Here is an 8,133-nt window from a genome sequence, read left to right as displayed (position 1 = left end):
GGTCATCCTCTTTAAGGTCCCAGTGACAAACAGAAGCATAATCCTTACTACAGTTCACCCTAGGGATGTAATGAGTTTATTAGGCTTTCTGACAGAGCTGTGGGTAGCCCTAAATCTGCCACCCATGAAGGTCTGCATGCAACATGTCTGATGACCTCTCCATGGCTCCACTGATGGAGCCCCCTTCCTTCCAGACTTTCCTGGCCAGTGTTCTCTACCCTCTCCCAGCGACTCCAAGGCTGTGTGCAGTTAGGGCAGAATTGCATACAGTTGGCTTGGAGGAGAGGCCGTATACTCAGCTGAGGGGCCAGTGACCCTTCATGCCCCTCCTGTGGGGACCTCAAGAAGCCCAGTGTGGTGGCTTTTTGAAAGGGGACACAGCTGGTGGCAGTTCTGCTCAGAGGATAGTGTTTTACAACAGGAAGTGATTAAAAAACAAAACAAAACAACAACAACAACAACAACAACAACAAGCTGTCACAACTACCACACAGAGGTAGGCCATGAACTAAGGACAAGATGGGAGAGAGGGTTAAAGACAAGAACTCTAAACAGAAGCCTGGGAGACCGGGGTGGGGGCAGGACTGAGCAAAGGGAGGGAGGAAGGGATAGGCTACGTCATGGAGAAGTCACTTGGGGGTGTTTGGAATCGTCCCAAAGGGACGTCCTTACAGTCAGCTGCTCCGAGTTCTAAAGGTCAGGCCTAAATGTCCTTGAACCCGCCTCTGTTCCCCGGGAAAGGCCCTTGGCGAAAGCTTGTCTGGTCACTCGGTCCTCCACAAGTCAGAACCAAGTCGTTGACTCTGAGGGAACACGTTCCGTGGTGTCTTGATGGACCAGGCATGTTAATGGGAGAACAAATGGAAGTTGCCCCAGGAACAGAGGCTGGAGGGTTCCCAAGGGGATGGAGATTTGTGACGCCAGTAGACAGTCTACTTACCCTCACTCCCGGACCTAAGGCAGGGAGGGGGCCAGCCGAACTGGCTGTGTGTCTATCCAGCCTTTGGTTCTCAGGAAAATGCATGTAGAGCCCAAGATTAGCCACACGCAGAGATGCACCACAGACGGGCACACACACCTACACATGCGCCCGGCACAGGCACACCACTCCCTCCTATCTTTGGCCACTTTGGTTCTGGACAGAGTTCAAGGTGGCTTGTCCCCTCCTCCTCTGCCCCCCCCAGCAGCTCCACCCCTGAGAAAGTACAGCTCAGGGGTCCCCAGGGCCGCACAGGAAATGCTTTGTGTGCTCTGGGTCAGCCAGGCTATTTTCTGTCCTAGGACTGGCGGGAGGTTGGGCAGGGAACAACCCGGACTGACATACTCAGCTGTTCTGATTCTTTCCATGGTCGCCTCTACAGTCGGCAGTGGGCATTACTGGGTTTCTCCGTGTCTCTCCTGGCACTGTGTTTCTGTCTGAGGTGTCAGGAGTTCCGTGGAATGTCTCCTTTTCAGCGAGTTCTCTCTCACCCTTCCTATCCATTTTGTAATCCCTTTCTCTGAGCATAGCCCCACTGTGGGGGAATTGTAGCCTTGTTTCCCCAGGGAGGCCGAGGTTAGCTACCCTAACTTAATGATGTGTCTTCCCCCCCTTGGCAAGTTTCTGAAGCTCACTGTGTTTTGGTTCAAGAATATTAGTTGTTGGGAGAATGACTAAACATGCCCCACGATCATTCGCAGGCGGCGTGGTGAGCACCTCCTCTGTCCTTACAAAATCTTTAGTGCTCGGAGGCTTCATGCACGGTGCTCACTTTAGGAAAAATGACAAATATGGAGTGTGCTTTGAGAGTTGACAGAAGGCAAAACCCGGGACTGCCCTCAGTAGGGAGAGACGAGAGCTGGGTTTTTAGTTTATCCACTCAGCTGCCTATGCTGCAGGGTCAGCTCACAGATGACAGCTCTTAAGTCACAGGCTGCTGGAAGCCAAAAGTGTGCAAACAAGTGAGAGACATTTTGGCTCAAGTGATGAAGATTTCAAGTCAGTGTGCAAAGCAGGCTCCTGACTGAGCCTGAGGAGAGGAGAGTCTGGGAGGAGTTCCCTGAAGAGGAGGCAGCTCTCGGGATTGCGAAGGAAGAGTAGGTATTCACCAGGGTAAGATAGGCATGCTTATGTATGAAGCCTGGATCATCAGAGGAAGATTACAGAAACACAGAGACAAGATGTCATGACGTGTGCATGTGCATGTGTGTGTGTGTACGTGTGTACGTGTGTGTGTAGTATGAATGTGTTCACATGTGGCTGTATATGACTGTATGTATATGTGTATATATGTATGTATTTGTGTGTATGTATGTATGAATATGTATAGTTTGTGTGTGTATGTGTGTATAGTATGTGTGTGTTTGCATGTGGCTCTATGTGACTGTGTATATATGTATGTATATGTATGTATGAATGTGTATAGTTTGTGTGTGTATGTGTGTATAGTATGTGTGTGTTTGCATGTGGCTCTATGTGACTGTGTATATATGTATGTATATGTATGTATGAATGTGTATAGTTTGTGTGTGTATGTGTGTATAGTATGTGTGTGTTTGCATGTGGCTCTATGTGACTGTGTATATATGTATGTATGTATATGTATGTATGAATGTGTATAGTTTGTGTGTGTGTGTGTGTGTGTGTGTGTGTGTGTGCGCATGTGGTGTGATCTACTTGAAAAGTTTTTCTAGGTCTTAAGTAGGAAAAGTGTTGCTTCTTATTTGATGTCCAATATGACAATAACTTCACACCTAAAGAATGCTTAATAATTTATTGGATGTTTATAGGAACTGAGTCAACCGGCTGAGGAAACCAAGGCTGAGAGAATGTAGCTTTCTCCAAGGTCACCCGGATGTGTGGAAGAACTAACAGTAGGCATCTGCACCCCACTCCATACCGGGGGACTGAGCACCTGCAAACTGCTGGGCTTGCTTCTGGCTTCTGGGCAGCTGGAGATCTTGTCCGGTTCCCCCAGTGTTTCTCATGATATTGTCCCTCTGTCCTGGTGGGGTTTCCCTGAGGATAGAAGTGAGGCCTGCAGGCACAGAGTGTGCATTGTTTAGCTGCACCTGGAGGGTGCTGTGGTCAGCAGGCAAAAGAAAGACTTAGTGCCAGGCTAGGGAGGGTCTGAGTGGTCCCTTGGCCCAAGTCCCGACCTCCATCTCTCCGACTCCAGCTGGGAACTGCTTATTTCCCTAAGGTCTGGGTTGCCTCTCAGGCGCCCTGAGGGCAGGAAAGCCCCTCACTTTCCCTGTCTGATAACAAAGGATAGGTTTCTTGGGTTTCCTTCAACATGGCCTGCCAGATTTAGTCCTACAGATCACTCTTCAAGAAAAGGATTGTGAGACCACGGGAGCCAATCCCTGGGTAGGCACAGTGCACAGCAGACGCTCTGACGGGTCTTAAAGACATTCAAAGCAGTGTTCCTCAAATGACTTATTTGACCCCTGAACCCTTCTCATATCCTGGCTGCCTACCGTTTCTTGATTACATTTTGGGAAGTTTTCTAACAAGTGATCTCTAGCTAAGGTTCTTCCTTACCCTGCCCCCAAAATTTGAGCCATTGCATGCGTGTGTGTGTGTGTGTGTGTGTGTGTGTGTGTGTGTGTGAATATTGGCTGCCAAGCACCCCAGCCCTTAGCTTTCATGGAATTTCCTCACAGACTTGGGGGTTGTGGGGAGGAGAAGAACTGTCTCCCTTTTCTTCAGAGGTCAGTAGGAGCAGGATACTCAAGGACATGTGACCTAGTTTAGGACCAAGAACCCAGAGAGGTGGATCCACCCAAACATCCAGGGGTTACAGAGGGGTCATTTGGAGAGACTGTGCCCACAGGCATGAATGGACATTTGTTGTGGCATTCTGCATGGAGTCTCTGTATTCAGTGTCAGCGACCCAGGGGTCCAGCTACCAAGGATTCCCAGGTGCCTGGGTGTTCTAGGACTCACTTTGATTCTTCCATGGATACTGGGGTTTCCATGGATACTGGAGGTTCAGTGGGTTTCCATTCCGATCAGGCTGAATTGTTACTGCTGTTTGTAATAGGGATCCTGACTGAATAGAGGTGCTCAAGAAACGTTAGTTGGATGGCGCTGGGGCGTGGCTGGGTTGGTTGCGTGTTTGTCTCTCGCGCACGAAGCTCCGGGTTTGATGCCCCAACATTTCAGCAGCTGGACTTGGTGATGCACACCTGTAATCCCAGCACCCAGGAGATGAGGGCAGGAGGGTCAGAGTCAGGGTCAACCTGATTGTCGTGGTTTGAATATGCTTGGCCCAGGGAGTGGCGTTATTTGGAGGTGTGGCCTTATTGGAATAGATGTATCACTGTAGGCATGGGCTTTAAGACCCTCATCCTAGCTGCCTGGAAGTCAGTCTTCCACTAGCAGCCTTCGGATGAAGATGTAGAACCCTCAGCTCTGCCTGCACCATGCCTGCCTGGATGATAATGGACTGAACCTCTGAACCTGTAAGCCAGCCCCAATTAAACATTGTCCTTATAAGAGTTGCCTTGGTCATGGCGTCTCTTCACAGCAGTAAACCCTAACTAAGACACTGGTCTACACTACACTCTCAGGTTTTTTGGTTGAATGAATCTAAATAGCCAATTTTGGCACCAAGTTTGTGCCCACTGCCCTACTTTGTCAATGACAGTCCTAGTTTTCTGGCCCCACTGATAACTGAGTATTGGCCCTGTGAGGGGTGCATCATGGATCCCAACTCAACCTGTCTCTGCACCCCTACATCGGATGTGGGAGAGACTGGCCTGGGCCAGAGTGAGTCTGCCAAAGAGCTGTGGGAACACAGGAGAGTCCCAGCAGGAGACCCTGGAGCTGGGAGTTAGAAGGAGGTGGGTGTGAATGAGCATGAGCTACCCTAGATTAGAGCACAAGCTAAGCCTCTGGATGCAGGAAAGCCTGGGAATGTGTGAGCATAACAAGAGGAGAGGCCCCAGAGGCCGCACTGAAGAGAATGGGATTTAGTCCACTGGCCATGGGAAGTCACAGAAATTTACCTCAGTAGGTGAGGTCAAGGGCAATTTGGTGCATAGGGAAACCCATGGCTTTGAACTGACATCCAGATGGTGCTGTGTATAAACTACAGCTTGGGAAAGTCACATGAACTTTCCAGGCCTTAATGTCTTCTTCTTTGAAAAATGGATACAGAGCTGGGGGGTGGTGATATAAGCCTTTAATCTTAGCACTTGCAAGGGAGAGCAGACAGATCTCTGTGAGTTCAAGGCTAGCCTGGTGTACAGAACAAGTTCCAGGACATCTGGGACTACATAGTGAGACCCTGCCTCAAACAAACAAACAAACAAACAAACAAACAAAATAGACATAGGACAAGAGTGTGCCTCAGTGGTAGAACAGAGCCCCTGATTAGTCTCACACACAGATACACGAAAGAAAGAAAGACAGACAGATATAAAGAAAGAAGAAAAGAGAATAAAACTCCAGTATTTGTTGCAGAGAGTTAAGACACTGCATGATATAAAGTATCTTGGTATAAGACACCGAATGATATAAAGTACCCAGTATGGCAGCTGGTGAGGTGGCCCTGCAGGTAAGGGTGCCGGCCACCAAGCCTGACAGTCTCAGTTCCAACCCTGCCTGGGATCCACATGGTAGGAGGAGATAACTGAGTTCTGCGAGTTGTCCTTTGACCTCTTAGCGCATACCAAATAGACAGACATAAATAAACAACCTGGCTTATGCAGGCATCTCATGGAGGATGTGTTGTCATGACTGAGATCCCTGGGCTAGGCCACCAAAGCCCCCGTCACTGGCTGCATTTCTGGAGAACACAGTCTGCACCTTTTATGGTGTCCTTATTCTCCAGTTGCTGGACCAGAGAACATGTCAGGGGACTCTGAACCAGCTGGGTGGTGGAGTTCTACAGCTGCGGTGGAGGAAGGAATAGAGAGGTGTGACTGTTGGCAGGGAGGCAAGCGTCCGAGGGATTCAGGCAGAGAGTGAGGTCTGACCCTGGGGAAATCCAGTCTTCACCTTTTGGCAGCCTCTCAGTGGAGAGGAAGAGGGAGGCTCCAGAGAGCCAAGGGGTTCTTGTCTTGTGTGAACTAAGAGAGAAAACAGTCTTTCTTTTGGGACTTCTTAACTAGAAAGGCTCAGCGAATGCTTACATGAAAACGAAGATAGGTGTCAAGAGACTGGGTAGATTGGGTCAGTTCATTCTTGGGGTTGATGTACACAGAATTTAAACTTAAGATACGGGCAGGTTTTGAAATGGGCTGGCTGCTTGTGGAGATGATAAGGTTCCTGTTGGTGAAGGTCATGGTATGAGTAGATGACGGGCAGCTGTGAGGAAAGAAGCTAGAACAAATTAAGCCAAGAGTTGCCTGGAGAGTGTATCTGTCAGCTTCGGCTGTGTAAGAAGCACCCGACTTCAACAATATACATCAGGAGATATTTATGGCTCATAGGCCCGGAGTGACTTAGCTTGGCTAAATGGCACTTTTGACTTCGGATGGGGCCTTTCTAGGTCTGCTGCTGGCTCGGTTGTTGATGGATCTAGACTATTTTGGCTAGGATGATGGCATGGCCACTTACCTTGCATCTTGCAGGGGAAGCCAAGCTGGTGGTCTTGGCATGGTTAGAAGCAGGGCGTCCACAGACATGAAGACCTCCGAAGGTCTTGACCCAGAGCTAGTACCTAGTTATCTCTGTTGCAGCTTGTTGGGCCGGGCAGAACACAAAAGGGGAGTATACAGATGCCACCTTGTAAGTGGGAAAAGCCATGGAGTCAGATGACAAAGGCTGTGGACAGGGAAGGGTAAGGAATTAGGGTCAGTAGCACAATCTATTATGAATGGTGGAGATTAAACTCTCAGCCGGAGCGCTGTGTAGGCCTAAGTTCTGTCTGTTTTCCTCTGGGACCTTTGTAAGACTTGAAGTGAGCCTGAACGGCTTGGGAGTGCTTTCCCAGACAATTGTTAAAATTCTCTTAATATACATTTTTAAAGATTTATTTATTTTATGTGAGTACACTGTAACTCTCTTCAGACACACCAGAAGAGAGAATTGGATCCATTACAGATGGTTGTGAGCCACCATGTGGGTGCTGGGAATTGAACTCAGGACCTCTGGAAGAGCAGTCGGTGCCCTTAACCACTGAGCCATCCCTCCAGCCCCCTACATTTTGTTTTTAAATAGCATTTTGCTTACTTACTTGTTTGCGTGTGTGTGTGTGTGTGTGTGTGTGCACGCGCGCGCGTGCGTGCGTGTGTGCACATGTGATGTGTGCACACGCATGTCTGTCATGACACACTTATAAGGTCGGAGGACAACTTTCAGGGATCAGTTCTCTTCCCTCTACCATGTGGGTCCCGGGATCGAGTTCAGGTGGACAAGTGCCTTTGCGTCTTTTAAACATGGAACGCCTCATGATTTGCAGGTCACTCTTGCACAGGGGCCACGCTGATCTCTGTGCTGTTTCAGTCTTCTTATATGTACTGCCAATGCCAGCACCGAACAGGCTAACTTTAATCTGCTCTTCTGTGCTTATTTATCTGCTTTTGGAATGAAAATAACACCAAAATTTTCCCTTTACTGAAAAAAAGATTCAAAACCAGAAAATCTAGTTCCGTGCCCCAATTACTACCGTCCACCCAAGCTCCCTATTACTCCCTGCTTCCCTGCTCGGGTTGTCACATGGGGTCTTCAGGCTGCTGAGGCCCACAACCTGAGACCTATTGGTGCTTCTTTGGGTCAAATCCAAATACATTAGAGCTGTTCACGCACGCCCAAGCCCCACGGATTCCTTATCAACGGGTAGTGACAAGGTTAGACAAGGAAGCAAAGTTAGGTGTTCAAGACCTGAGCCCATACATCATTCTTACCCTAGTCAAACTCACTGTCCTCCAGCCTGCCCTTCACGAGTCTCAGCCCGCTGCGATGAGCAGGAAAGAACAGTGTAGAATTTTTGCCTCAGTCACCTCTACCGCAGTGGACTCTAGTCTAGCATTCTCAGGAGGGTTCCATCTGAGACCTACTTAAAAACAACAGGGACATCGGAATGATAACGTTCTTGCTTTATGCTCTGATCTCCTCTGAGATCATTGTCAGTCTCCTTTCATATCTCAAGACTAAGTTTTGTGTAGCTCAGGTTGGTCTTGAACTCTCCATGTATTTGAGGA

At 48.8% G+C, this 8,133-nt stretch overlaps 1 non-coding gene across 1 annotated transcript; it reads right to left on the bottom strand.

Annotated features, from left to right (window-relative positions):
* Nucleotides 1-7,362: 7,362 nt before the first annotated feature.
* Nucleotides 7,363-7,465, bottom strand: LOC116890402. The gene has a single exon (XR_004386604.1). It is a non-coding gene; the product is annotated as a U6 spliceosomal RNA (small nuclear RNA).
* Between the last annotated feature and the right edge of the window lie 668 nt (nucleotides 7,466-8,133).

This window comes from Rattus rattus, chromosome 1 (genome assembly GCF_011064425.1).
Source record: "Rattus rattus isolate New Zealand chromosome 1, Rrattus_CSIRO_v1, whole genome shotgun sequence".
Lineage (NCBI taxonomy): Eukaryota > Metazoa > Chordata > Mammalia > Rodentia > Muridae > Rattus > Rattus rattus.
The sequence above is the reverse complement of the archived record's forward strand: the minus strand, read 5'-3'. Positions and strand labels throughout refer to the sequence as shown.